Source organism: Bombina bombina, chromosome 3 (assembly GCF_027579735.1).
Source record: "Bombina bombina isolate aBomBom1 chromosome 3, aBomBom1.pri, whole genome shotgun sequence".
NCBI lineage: Eukaryota > Metazoa > Chordata > Amphibia > Anura > Bombinatoridae > Bombina > Bombina bombina.
Window position 1 is genome coordinate 798,491,177 of NC_069501.1, and position 15,368 is coordinate 798,506,544.

The window sequence follows — 15,368 nt, forward strand, 5'->3', positions numbered from 1 at the left end:
GTTTAACCAATAACATACAGTGCAACAAATACAAATAATAATATTAATCAACATATCTTCTTATGACATCAGTATACCTTTTTTTAACTCAGAAGTCCTTCATGAGCTCATGAAATAATAACATAACTGTTGCTGTAAAATACTTTGAGGTGGTGCTGTACAATGCAATTTCATATACTAAATAGAATTTAGTTGAGGTAATTATCCCTTGCTGCTTGTGAACGAAGCTAGAGAGCGCTGCTTGTGATCAATGCAGTGCTCAAGAAAACTTCTCCTCAGAAATACTGAGTAACATAAGTCTCTACCTTATTACTGAATTTCAGCAATCCACTTGCCTTATACTGCAAAGTCAGTCACTCTTTTACTACAAACAGCTGCAGAAATCTCACAGTTATGCCCTTATGTAATGTAGCTTTATAAATCCAGTCAGTGTATTTGTATTCAGGCAGAATAACTTCTAGAATATTCTCTGGGTTATCTCTTTAATAAACATCTCTGCAGCACATCAGATATGACTAGTATATCTTTTCTCTTGCATTTAGTTAGCATGAAGTTATGGAGATCTTAAAACAGCAGATAATGGCTGACACTCACAGTACAAATAAAAGGTTCCAACTTCTGTCTGCAGCAGCCACATGTAGCAATGTCTGAACTGTCTCTGGAATCCATGCATTAGTCTGAATAACTTCTTTCAGCTTGGAAACAGCAACTTTCTTCCCCCATTTCAAAGTCTGTGCAAAGCTCCACACTTCTCTTAACACCTAAGAAATCTCCTCAGCACTAACAACTCCTCCCCCTTCCCAGATGGCATTTCTCTTCCTCAATACAACTACTACAGCAGCCATCTTGGGTAAGGGCAAGGTCCTTACATACTCCCCCCCCAAAAAAAAAACTTGCTGTCCCCAGCAAGGGGTACAAGAGCAACACATCAATACATTTTCTTTAGCAAGTCTGCTAACAAAATCACATATTCATCATGAGTCAAATTATGGTTAGGGTATACATCTTTCAAAACACATCGTACAGCAGATGTTAGAGCAGGCAACAAGGGTTCAACATTATAACCAGGGTTTCCTAGTGTATCATATGTCAATTTCTTTGGGGGATGTCTCTTTCTTGCTGGTCTTTTCTCTCTATAGGGACTTCTACTATCATAATGTATAGGGTTTGGAGATTCCCTATCTGGTATAGGACTATTAGGGAAGGATGGCATATCAGGTTCAGAGGTTGGGGCAACAGAGGAGGCATGCTCATCATTATAGGTCTCTCTTTGCAATGGAGATCTCATTTCAGGGTCCGATTGAATTGATGAGTCTTCAAGTGGGATACTATATTCATTATTAATTGACATGCTTGGGCCTTGGTCCTCATGATATGTAACATCATGCTGGAATTGAGGTATAGGCAACAAATGATTCTGATGCCATGTCTTCACAACACCATTTTCATCTGCTATCTGAAAAACTGGAAGACCTGGCAATTGTCTGACTATTCTATAGATACTATTCCTCCATCTAGGAGCTAACTTGTGCTTGCCTGGTATCCCTAAATTCCATAAAAGGACACAGTCTCATGGTTGCAAATCCTGATGTTTTATTCTCTTGTCATATAGTTGTTTATTAGCCTCATTTAATCGAGCAGTAGCTTCTTCAGCCAACTTATAAGCTGTTTGTAAACTCTCCTGCAATCGCCTGACATACTGATAGTGACTCTTATGAGAAACTCCATCTGATGACACCCCTAACTGGAGATCTATAGGTAGTCTCGCTTCTCTCCCAAACATAAGGAAGTATGGTGAATAACCTGTGGAATCATGTTGGGTGCAGTTGTAGGCATGAACTAGTGCTTCTACTTGACGACTCCAAGTTCTCTTTTCAGACTCTGGCAGGGTCCCTAACATATTTAGCAAAGTTCTGTTAAACCTCTCAGGCAAAGCATCTCCTTCTGGATGATAGGGAGAAGTTCTTGTCTTCTTAATTCCCAAAACATTCATCATTTCTTTAATGAGACGACTCTCAAAGTCTCTACCTTGATCAGAATGCAGTTTCTTAGGAAGACCATAATGAATGAAAAACCTTTCCCAAAGAACTCTAGCCACTGTACTAGCCTTCTGGTCCTTTATTGGGAAGGCTTGAGCATAACGGGTATAGTGATCTGTTACAATAAGAACATTTCCAATGCCACGAGAATCTGGCTCAATGCACAAAAAATCCATGCAAACAAGATCCATGGGGCCTTCACTTTTCAGATGACCCATAGAGGCAGCTCGAGTTGGAAGAGTTTTCCTCTGTACACATCTAAAACTTTTATGAATGTAGTCTTCTACATACTCTCTCATCTTTGGCCAATAACATCTATCCTGCAAGAGGCCAAACTTTTTTCTATCCCAAGATGTCCGTGCTGATCATGCAAGGATGACAGAACAAGTTTTCTTAGTTTGGCAGGTAACACCAATTGTCTTTGATCTGGATGATTGTGGTATTTAACTACTCGAAACAGAAGTCCATCTTGAATTTGAAACTTATCCCACTCTCTATTTAGTGGACCAGACCATTCCCTAGGAATTCTCTTCAATAAGTGTGGGCTATCAGTTTGAACAGCTTTTCGAAGTAGTCCAATTAAAGGATCTGGTTCCTATGCATTTATTAATTCTTCAGGAGGTATTCGAGACCATCTGGCTAATTCCACTACAGATGGTTTACAATAATATACAGGCAGAGCTTGTGGATGACATCCCAATGAATCTACTGCTCTCAAATCTGAAAAAACAGAGGTTTCATCTTTGAAGACACTGGTTTGGCAGAATGCTCTGACACCAAGTGAAGGAATTTCTTCCCATTGAGAATCACCTGTTTGTTCTGGTAGTCCTGGTCGTCGGGACATTGCATCAGCCCCTATATTCTTAGGCCCTGGCTTGTAACGTAACTTAAAAGTGTAATTTGATAGTGCAGCCAACCACCGATGACCAGTTGCATCCAACTTTGCTGTAGTCAAGATGTAGGTAAGTGGATTATTATCTGTTCGAACTTCAAATTCTACTCCATAAAGGTAATCGTGGAGTTTATCCACTACTGCCCATTTCAGAGCCAAGAACTCTAGCTTGTGGACTGGATAATTTTGTTCACTCTTAGACAAACTCCTACTTAGATAAACAACAGGTCTCAACCCTCCAGGGTACTCTTGGTGTAAAACTGCCCCCAAACCCACATAACTAGCATCTATATGTAGCACATACGATTTCTCGGGATCTGCATAGGCCAAGACAGGTGTCTCAGTTAAATTTTTCTTTAAATTCTCAAACGCTTTGGAGCACTCTGATGTCCACCGAGTTCCCAAAGGAGTTTTTGCATTTAGTGGCTTTTTAGGATCATCTTCACTATGTTTCAGCAAGTCGTTTAGGGGTCGAGCTAACTGGGAGTATCCTTTCACAAATCTTCGATAGTATCCACAAAATCCAAGAAATGATCGAAGTTCACCAATGTTGTTAGGCTGTGGCCATGCGGTTACTGCTTCCACCTTAGCAGGGTCTGTAGACACCCCTTCTGCTGAGACCACATGACCTACATAGGTCACAGATGATTGCCCAAATCTACATTTCTCTGGACTTAACTTTAGGCCTTCTTCGTGAAGACGATCCAATACTTTCAGCAACCTTGTCTCATGTTCTTCCAAAGTACTACCGAATACAATAAGGTCATCTAGATAGACAAGACACTCACGTCCATTCATATCTCCCACAGTACGTTCCATTAGCCTTTGGAATGTGGCTGGAGCTCCACAGATCCCTTGTGGCATCCGTGTAAACTGATAGAATCCTAGTGGACAAATAAAAGCTGTCTTCTCTTGGTCTTCTTCAGTCATCCCTACCTGAAAATAGCCGGATCTCAGATCCAGAACACTGAACCAGCGGCTGCCATTAAGACAATGTAAAATCTCTTCAATTCGAGGTAGGTCATATTGGTCAGGTATAGTTCTTCGATTGAGAGTCCGATAGTCAATGCACAAACGTATAGACCCATTCTTCTTTCTAACCACTACAATGGGTGAAGCCCATGGACTGCAAGAAGGAACAATTATTCCAGCTTTTTCCATCTCAGCCAAAACTGCACGAACATCCTCAACATCACGAGGAGGCAATCTCCTAGAGTGTTCCCTAAAAGGGGCAGAATCTGTTAGGCGAATGGTATGAAGCATGTTTTGAACGTCCTACATCCATTTCTGCAGCAGAAAAAACTCCTGCACGGGCCTTCATAGCCTTCTGCAACCGCTCACATGCCTCCTTAGGCATTGTAAATCCTTCACAGTTAAATTGTAGTTTTTCTGTTTCTGTTTTTGAGAGAGAGAAACATTTACGAATAGCCAATGATGAGTCTACTACTGGATAAAGATATCCCAAAGTCTGATTAAAATCAATACCAACAGGGTATGGAGCCAAATTTTGGACCTTAACACTTAGCCACTGTGGTGGAGGCCCATCCTTTCTTCTGTGTAAGATTTCAGGTACCAAAATCCAACCGTGCTTGGTTGCTTCTTCATCTGGCGTTTCAAGAATAAAACAGTCCTCTTTGGGTCTGCCGTCAGGGTACACCACCAAACATTTTAACTCTTTCATCCCTCCTGGGGAGATGTAAGTCACTCCGGCAGAACGTTTGTAGCACTGACCAGCATATTGTCTCAAAGATATCTTTTCAACCTCCTGACGTAAAGTTGGGTGTAATGACTTGTCTATGTCTTGCCCCCCAACCTCCATCATGAATTTCCGTAGCAAAGATTGCACATATTTTGTGTTGGTCCCTAGAATTATAGGGGCTTCGGAATCTTTGCAGGTTTCTGGGCAGATTAAAGCCTTCACTTTCATGGGGTATATAATACTAGTATGTAACTGGACTATACTAATGACTACAGTGACAACTCCATCAACAGCACACCTATTTCCACCCACACCTCTTAAATCAATTTGAGAGGGAGGCTTGATTTTAAGATGTTTAAGGTAAGTATCATAAAAACTATGATAGATTATGGTGCACTGAGATCCAGTCTCCAACAGCGCCTGTGTAGAAATGTTACAAACTTTTACTCCAATAAAAGCCCTTGGCCCAGCTACATCATTTTCAGATAAATCAAAGGAAATATCAGTCATTCCCTTCTTCTGAGGGACTGTAAGGCTTCCCAAAAAATCACCAGCATATGAATGTATTTTGCTGGGACAATCCTTTGAGAAATGGCCTATCTCTCCACAAGTGAAACAACTCCCTTTTGGTCGAGTAGTATTTTGGAGTTTTACAGGTAGTTTTGCTCTCTCCAACTCAGCCTTTACTTGGTCAGGCAGTCCATTCTCCATAAGCTCTTTCAACAAAGAATCTGCATTTCTGGAGTCTTCTAATTTTTTTTTAGTCTCACTTTTACCTATGCAAGCTTCGCCAGACTTACGCACAGTGTGGAAACTCATTTCCTCTTCTTGAGTCCTTATAATAGGCATAAGGGCCTCCAATTCTTTTGGTGCTTGAGAGTGCAATTGGGCTCTAAGAAAGATGGCTATTGGGTGGTCTGGTATAATGCCACAAAGGAACTGATCTTGCCTCCGTTTATTCATATCTTGTCGGGTCACTACCCCTTTTCGAAACAATAATACAAGCTGCTCATGTAATCTTAATAGAAAGTCAGACATCTTCTCTGTCTCTCACTGCTTAAGTAACCGAAACTTATACAAGAGATCTTCTGGATCTTCAAATAGACTATATAAGGTCTTTAAGAAAGAGATTAACTCTACAGCAGTAGCTTCAGGGTGTTCCTCTCTATGGTGTTGCAACAATACTTGTGCTGGTGGCCTAACACTTTCTAAGAGGCGGACACGCTTCACTGTCTCTGGGCAACTCCATTCTTGCAGCACCATGTTAGCATGATCACACCATGCCGCAATACCCTCCTCTCCTAAGGGTACAGGAAGAATTCCTGAAAATATCTTTAGTTTCCAGTAACTGTATGTATGTGAGCTGTCTGTGATGCTTGTAGCCAACATCTTCAGAACTTCAGATAGACTAGACTCCATATTAGATTCATTTTGAGATCCTCTAACACCCTGAACTTCATTTTCCTTGACTATATGCAGTTCTGATTTTATGGCATAAATGAGGGGTAGTCTGACTGAAGGTAGCCCTAGTAGCTGTAGCTCAGAGGGGTTGGGTACTTCTAAGAAACATTGGTTGGTGTCTATTAATATGCTACCCCAAGTGTCATCTGGTACTCTTTTGAATGCTACTATCTTAGGGTACTCTCTTAGTTGAAGTGCTCTCTGGAGTGACTCACATAGTTTATCTTGACTGGTTCCTACTGGTATCCAAGTCACAGCCACTGCCTGCTCAATTGGTACCTTTTTCTGCATTGCCCACTCTCTCACCTCTTCTAATTTTAAAAGATGCATCTCTTCTGATTTTGCCCCGCCTCTCGATCTCAGCAGTTTCTCCATCTGTAACACCCTTTCCTGACCTTCCCTGAGGTGGGTGATAGTGTAATGCTGTCTACCTGTTTCGTGTATGAGAACTAAGCCTCCGCAGAGTGGGAGTAGGAGGGGGGGGGGGTTGAAATCAGGTATATAAGGGATGCCTGTATGACGCAGTGCCTCCACCTATAGGGGACACCCTAGAATAATAGGGTGTGGGGTCCTATAAGATTTTAGTACAAAAAGAAAACAAGTAATAACCACACAATAAATCTTCAAATAAAATGTTGCTTTGATTATTATAAAGTGTTTAACCAATAACATACAGTGCAACAAATACAAATAATAATATTAATCACAATATCTTCTTATGACATCAGTATACCTTTTTTTTAACTCAGAAGTCCTTCATGAGCTCATGAAATAATAACATAACTGTTGCTGTAAAATACTTTGAGGTGGTGCTGTACAATGCAATTTCATATACTAAATAGAATTTAGTTGAGGTAATTATCCCTTGCTGCTTGTGAACGAAGCTAGAGAGCGCTGCTTGTGATCAATGCAGTGCTCAAGAAAACTTCTCCTCAGAAATACTGAGTAGCATAAGTCTCTACCTTATTACTGAATTTCAGCAATCCACTTGCCTTATACTGCAAAGTCAGTCACTCTTTTACTACAAACAGCTGCAGAAATCTCACATTTATGCCCTTATGTAATGTAGCTTTATAAATCCAGTCAGTGTATTTGTATTCAAGCAGAATAACTTATAGGATATTCTCTGGGTTAACTCTTTAATATACATCACACTCAGTTACTTCCTTATGTAATGCAGCTGTGCAATCCATTTAGTGTATTTATGCAAACTGTTTAGGCAGAATAACTTCTAGAATATTCTCTGGGTTATCTCTTTAACATACAACAACTCTGCAGCACATCACACTCAGTTACTTCCTTATGTAATGCAGCTGTGCAATCCATTTAGTGTATTTATGCAACTGTTTAGGCAGAATAACTTCTAGAATATTCTCTTGGTTATCTCTTTAATATACAACAACTCTGCAGCACATCACACTCAGTTACTTCCTTATGTAATGCAGCTGTGCAATCCATTTAGTGTATTTATGCAACTGTTTAGGCAGAATAACTTCTAGAATATTCTGTGGGTTATCTCTTTAATATACATCTCTGCAGCACATCAGATATGACTAGTATATCTTTTCTCTTGCATTTAGTTAGCATGAAGTTATGGAGATCTTAAAACAGCAGATAATGGCTGACACTCACAGTACAAATAAAAGGTTCCAACTTCTGTCTGCAGCAGCCACATGTAGCAATGTCTGAACTGTCTCTGGAATCCATGCATTAGTCTGAATAACTTCTTTCAGCTTGGAAACAGCAACTTTCTTCCCCCATTTCAAAGTCTGTGCAAAGCTCCACACTTCTCTTAACACCTAAGAAATCTCCTCAGCACTAACAACTCCTCCCCCTTCCCAGATGGCATTTCTCTTCCTCAATACAACTACTACAGCAGCCATCTTGGGTAAGGGCAAGGTCCTTACACAAGAGTTAGGTTTTTTTTCAGCTCAAACTGCCCCATTGTGGGGATATCGTGCACGAGCACGTTTTTCAAGCTGGCCGCTACCGTAAGCAACGCTGGTATTGAGAGTTGAAGTGGCGGTAAATTATGCTCTACGCTCCCTTTTTGGAGCCTAACGCAGCCCTTCAGAGAACTCTAAATACCAGCGTTATTTAAAAGGTGCAGGGGAAAAAAAAACACACGTAGCTAACGCACCCCTTTGGCCGCAAAACTATAAATCTAGGTGAAGAATAATAATCACAACTTTGCTTGACTGAAAACATATGGTACTTGTTTGACTTTAGGTTACCTTAACGACCACAAAATAATAATATTCTTATAATCTTCATTTATAATTCACCTAATGTTGCAAGGACGTGATGTGTCTAGCTTTTACAATTTCAATATTATTACCACCAATAAAATAAAAATGATAAATGGTCTATACTGGCCAGTTACAATGAATTGATCCATAGAAATGTTTGAGCATAATAAACATTTTATTTATTTTGCATTGCAAATTGTTCTATTTTTATTCCCAATAGAAATACACAGTATAAATACTGTGGTGCACACTGGATACTGCATAAAGAGACAATAAACACCTTGGAATTGTACTACGCAAAGTTTAATTATGTGAAGTTAAAAGAAACTTTCATTATTTATTTTGTCCACTTTTCATGCAAATTAACTGAGAAAATGGTCTTTTCATTTTCTGGTGAAATAGCAAATGCAGACTTCAGTGTTAACACTGCTATATGCTATATATTCCACAGTCAATGGTTGAGAATTATTTATAGCTTTCTTTGATTGGCCTCAGGACAAAAGGAAACCTGGGTTACAACATGGTGGTGCCCATTGTGTTATGAACACTAGGAAGTAGATTTATCAATGTGGGGGCTGACAGCAAGTGCTGTCAGCATTTACCATTGCACAAACATTTCTAGTGAAATGCTTGTGCAATGCCGCCCCCTGCACATTCGCGGCCAATCGGCCGCTAGCAGGGGGTGTCAATCGATCGTATCCGGTGGTGGATCATATCAGAGGTGGCGGACGAGTTAAGCAGCAGCGAGTCAGAAAGTAAATGTAATTTCTGATTCATGAAAGTTTTAAGTTTCATGTTCATTTAAGTATGATGTTATTTATCTGTCCCTTCTACACAGTGCAAAATGCATACAGAATATTATTTCAATTTGCCACAGCATAGAACAATAGGTAAACATAATGGAGTGTGTATAAGAGTATCTGCCTGATCTGCTCTAGATTTGTAAAACCCTTCAAATTTAGCTTTTGATCAATTTAATCAAATAAAATACACATTCATATTTTTGCTAAAAAAAACTAAGGGGTCAACTCTCTAAAACTCTCAAAAACTATCTTCAAGCGCTGTATTTTTGTATGTGAAGGAGAGAAACATTTAAATTTGCTTTAGATTTAAGATTTTGTTATTTAATGTGTATTATATTAAAGTTAGTGTTTCTGTTTTGCATTTTAATGCATTTAGATGTTGTATACAGTCATTTTTAGGATTTTAAAAAATGATTACCTTTTGAATGTTTATGTTTAACAAATTAGGATTATTTCATGTTTTTGTGTATCTTTACAAATTCCATTGCCCTTTATAGTTTTAATATGTGGAAAAAGTCAGAAAATGTCAGAAAGTAGGCTGGACTGGAAAGTTCTCTGGGTGAGTCTGAACTTCTAACCTAGTCATTGGCCCCTATTTATCAACCCGTCAACTTACTTGCATTCGCCGGCACCAATACGCTCGCCTAAGATCGCCTAACATTGCTGCCGCGGACCTGAATACGTTCTCCAAAGTTACCAAAAAAGCTGTCAAAAAGCCGCGCACCAAGTACAGGGAGATGAGCAGTGGAATGTTGTTAACAAACAGTCATCGATCTCGCTGCTCTTCGGCTTTTTCACAGCTTTATTGGTACCCTGTCACTAAACACCCACACTATACTATACTGTTTACCCCCTATACCGCCGCTCCCGGAGCCCACCACAACTCTAATAAATGTATTAACCCCTAAACTGCCGCTCATAAACCCCTGCCGCAACTAAATAAAGTGCTTAACCCTTAAACCGCCGCTCCCGGAGCCCACCGCCACATACATTATACTTATTAACCCCTAATCTGCCGCCCCTACACCGCTGCCACCTACATTATACTTATTAACCCCCAATCTGCCCCCCCTACACCGCCGCCACCTACATTATACTTATTAACCCCTAATCTGCCACCCCCTACACCGCTGCCACTATATTAAATTTATTAACTCCTAAACCTAAGTCTAACCCTAACACCCACTAACTTAAATATAATTTAAATAAATCTAAATAAATATTCCTAACATTAAATAAATTATTCCTATTTAAAAATAAATACTTACCTATAAATAAACCCTAAGCAAGCTACAATATAACTAATAGTTACATTGTAGTTATCTTAGGGTTTATTTTTATTTTACAGGCAAGTTTGTATTTATTTTAACTAGGTACAATAGTTCTTAAATAGTTATTAACTATTTAATAACTTCCTAGTTAAAATAAATACAACTATACCTGTAAAAAAAACCTAACCTAGGTTGAAACTATGGAGACTCCAACAAAAAAAGACTAAGCAGTTTATTAGGAAGGTTAATGCTCATGCAGAAGAGAAGATAGCACAGTCAGTAAAACATGGGGACAAAACATTCTTTAGATATATCAGTGAAGGCAGAAAAAATAAGGTAGGAATAGTAAAATTGAAATCAGTTGATGGTAGAATAATAGAAGGAGATAAGCAGATTGCAGACTGTCTCAATGATTACTTCTGTTCTGTTTTCACAAAAGATTGTGAAGATACATTTTCTACATTAAGGGATACTACGAAAAATAGAAACAAGCTTAAGAGTAATCTTTTTACAGAGGATGAGGTTTTGTTAGCATTATCAAAAATAAATGTTAAAAAGGCAGTGGGTCCTGATAATATTCATCCAAGGGTTTTAAAAGAACTTTGATCAGTGCTAACTGTCCCATTAACTGATCTGTTTAATCAGTCACTATTAACAGGAGCTGTCCCAGATGATTGGAGAATAGCAAATGTAATACCTCTTCATTAAAAGGGCAGTAGAGAAGAATCTGGCAACTACAGGCCAGTTAGTTTAACTTCAGTAGTAGGGAAATTAATGTTAAGCCTCTTAAAAGAAAGAATTATGACTTACATAAAGACAAACAATTTAGAGGACCAAAATCAGCATGGTTTTACTTCAGGGAGATCATGTCAGACTAATCTAATTGACTTCTTTGATTATGTAACAAAAGTATTAGACAAGGGTGGGTCAGTTGATGTAGCATATCTAGATTTCAGCAAAGCATTTGACACCGTCCCACACAATAAACTAATTCACAAACTGTATCTCCTTGATCTAGATTCAAAAATTGTGAACTGGGTGGAATGCTGGCTTAAGGACAGAAAACAAAGTGTCTTAGTAAATGGAGTTCATTCAGCAGAGGGGGCTGTTACTATTGGTGTTCCTCAGGGGTCAGTTCTGGGGCCTGTTTTGTTTAACCTATTTATCTGCGATATCAGCAAAGGGCTACAGGGGAAAGTATGTCTCTTTGCAGATGATACAAAAATTTGTAACAGAGTGGATGTTCCAGGGGGGGTAGACAAAATGAGAAGTGATATACAACAATTGGAGGATTGGACAAACGACTGGGATCTAAAGTTTAACACAGCAAAGTGTAAAATAATGCATTTAGGGAAGAAAAATCCAAGTGTTAATTACAGACTCAATGACACTACTGACTGTTACAGATGAGGAACAGGACTTGGGAATTATTATTTCAGATGATTTAAAACTTAGTAAACAATGTAGTAATGCAGCGAGTAAGGCTAACAGAATGCTTGGATGTATTGGTAGAGGTATTTGCAGCAGAAATAGTAAGGTTCTTATGCCACTTTATAGATCATTAGTTAGGCCTCATCTTGAGTATTGTGTGTAGTTCTGGAGGCCATATCTTCAGAAGGATATTAACAAACTTGAATCTGTGCAAAGGAGGGCTACCAAAATGGTACATGGTCTAAAAAATAAAACTTACCAGGATAGGCTCAATGACCTAAATATGTATAGCTTAGAGGAGAAAAGGGAAAGAGGTGATATGATAGCAACTTTCAAGTACATTAAAGGATTTAGTAAAACTGAGGCTGTGGGTATTTTACATAAAATGGAAAATTCAAGAACAAGGGGTCATGAGTTCAAGCTAAAGGGTAGTAGATTCAGGAGTAATTTGAGGAAGCACGTCTTTACAGAAAGAGTGATTGATTTATGGAATAAACTTCCTCAAGAGGTAGTAGCAACAAACACTGTGGGGGACTTTAAAAACGCATGGGACAAGCATAAGGCTATCCTACGAATTAGATAAGTTTATACTGTTAGGTAAGGTCGGGCAGACTTGCTGGGCCTATGGCTCTTATCTGCAGTCAATATCTATGTTTCTATGTTTCTATGTTTCTATGTTTCTATGTTACAATTACACTTAACACTACACTATAATTAAATAAATTCCCTAAACTAAATACAATTAAATAAAATTATCTAAAGTACAAAAAACACCAAAACACTAAATTACAGAAAATAATAAACAAATTACAAGATTTTTAAACTAATTACACCTAATCTAATCCCCCTAACAAAATAAAAAAGCCCCCCAAAATAAAAAAAAGCCCTTCCCTACACTAAATTACAAAGAGCCCTGAAAAGGGCCTTTAGCGGGGCATTGCCCCAAAGTAATCAGCTCTTTTACCTGTAAAAAAAATTACAAACCCCCCCAATATTAAAACCACCACCCAAACAACCAACCCTACTCTAAAACCCACCCAATACCCCCTTAAAAAACCTAACACTAACCCCTTGAAGATCACCTTACCGTGAGAAGTCTTCACCCAACCGGGCCAAAGTCCTCAACGAATCTGGCAGAAGTGGTCCTCCAGACAGGCAGAAGTGGTCCTCCAGATGGGCAGAAGTCTTCATCCAGACGGCATCTTCTATCTTCATCCATCCGGCGCGGAGCGGGTCCATCTTCAAGACATCCAACGCGGAGCATCCTCTTCTGATGACGTCTTCTTGTTAAATGAAGGTACCTTTAAGTGACGTCATAAAAGATGGCATCCCTTCAATTCTGATTGGCTGATAGAATTCTATCCGCCAATCGGAATTAAGGTAGAAAAAATCCTATTGGCTGATGCAATCAGCCAATAGGATTTAAGTTTACTCCTATTGGCTGATCCAATCAGCCAATAGGATTGAGCTTGCATTCTATTGGCTGTTCCAATCAGCCAATAGAATGTGAGCTCAATCCTATTGGCTGATCGGATCAGCCAATAGGATTGAGCTTAAATCCTATTGGCTGATTGCATCAGCCAATAGGATTTTTTGTACCTTAATTCCGATTGGCTGATAGAATTCTATCAGCCAATCGGAATTGAAGGGACGCCAACTTGGATGACGTCACTTAAAGGTACCTTCATTCAACAAGAAGACGTCACCAGAAGAGGATGCTCCGCGTCGGATGTCTTGAAGATGGACCCACTCCGCGCTGGATGGATGAAGATAGAAGATGCCATCTGGATGAAGACTTCTGCCCATCTGGAGGACCACTTCTGCCCATCTGGAGGACCACTTTTGCCGGATTCGTTGAGGACTTCGGCCCGGTTGGGTGAAGACTTCTCACGGTAAGGTGATCTTCAAGGGGTTAATGTTAGGTTTTTTTAATGGGGTATTGGGTGGGTTTTAGAGTAGGGTTGGTTGTGTGGGTGGTGGGTTTTAATGTTGGGGGGGATTGTAATATTTTTTTACAGGTAAAAGCTGATTACTTTGGGGCAATGCCCCGCAAAAGGCCCTTTTAAGGGCTATTTGTAATTTAGTGTAGGGTAGGGCTTTTTTATTTTGGGGGGCTTTTTTATTTTGTTAGGGGGATTAGATTAGGTGTAATTAGTTTAAAAAATCTTGTAATTTGTTTATTATTTTCTGTAATTTAGTGTTTGTTTGTTTTTGTACTTTAGATAATTTTATCTAATTGTATTTAGTTTAGGGAATTTATTTAATTATAGTGTAGCGTTAGGTGTAATTGTAACTTAAGTTAGGTTTTATTTTACAGGTACTTTTGTATTTATTTTAGCTAGGTAGTAATTAAATAGTTAATAACTATTTAATAACTATTCTATTAAATACAAACTTGCCTGTAAAATAAAAATAAACCCCTAAGATAGCTACAATGTAACTATTAGTTATATTGTAGCTAGCGTAGGGTTTATTTTATAGGTAAGTATTTAGTTTTAAATAGGAATAATTTATTTAATGATAGGAATATTTATTTAGATTTATTTAAATTATATTTAAGTTAGTGGGTGTTAGGGTTAGACTTAGGTTTAGGGGTTAATAAATTTAATATAGTGGAAGCGGTGTAGGGGGTGGCAGATTAAGGGTTAATAAGTATAATGTAGGTGGCGGCGGTGTAGGGGGGCAGATTAGGGGTTAATAAGTATAATGTAGGTGGCTGCGGTGTAGGGGCGGCAGATTAGGGGTTAATAAGTATAATGTAGGTGGCGGTGGTGTAGGGGGGACAGATTAGGGGTTAATAAGTATAATGTAGGTGGCGGCGGTGTAGGGGCAGCAGATTAGGGGTGTTTAGATTCGGGGTACATATTATGTTGTTAGGTGTAAACGTTCCCATAGGAATCAATGGGATATCGGGCAGCAGCGAACATAAGCTTTCGCTGCTTTCAGACTCCCATTGATTCCTATGGCATCCGCCGCCTCCAGGGTGGCGGATTGAAAACCAGGTACGCTGGGGCGGAATAGTGGTGAGCGTACCTGGTAGAAAATTGATAACTAGCAAAAGTAGTCAGATTGTGTCGAATTTGCATTCGGAACATCTATAATGACATAAGAATCGATCTGTGTTGGACTGAGTCCGGCGGATCGTATGTTACGTCACAAAATTCTACTTTTGCCGGTCTGTAGGGTTTGATAACTAAGGGAAATCAGGCTCGCCACAATTACGCTGCGGAATTCCAGCGTATTTGCGGTTGACGGCTTGATAAATAGGCCCCATTGTCTCAGCAACTGAATGCAGGTGAAGTTTTATCAAAATTCTCTAAACACATACTTAACTGACAGAACCTAATGTATGCAAAACTAGAAGCAAATCCATGTTAAACTGTAGATAAATGTTATTTCTTTAATTTATATTTGCTGCAAACTGAGAAATGATATCACTGCCAGGTATTCCTTTGAACTTTACTCTCCCTGTGAGAGTCTCTAACCTAGAGAGCCTTATTACTTTCTATGTCCCCGATATTCA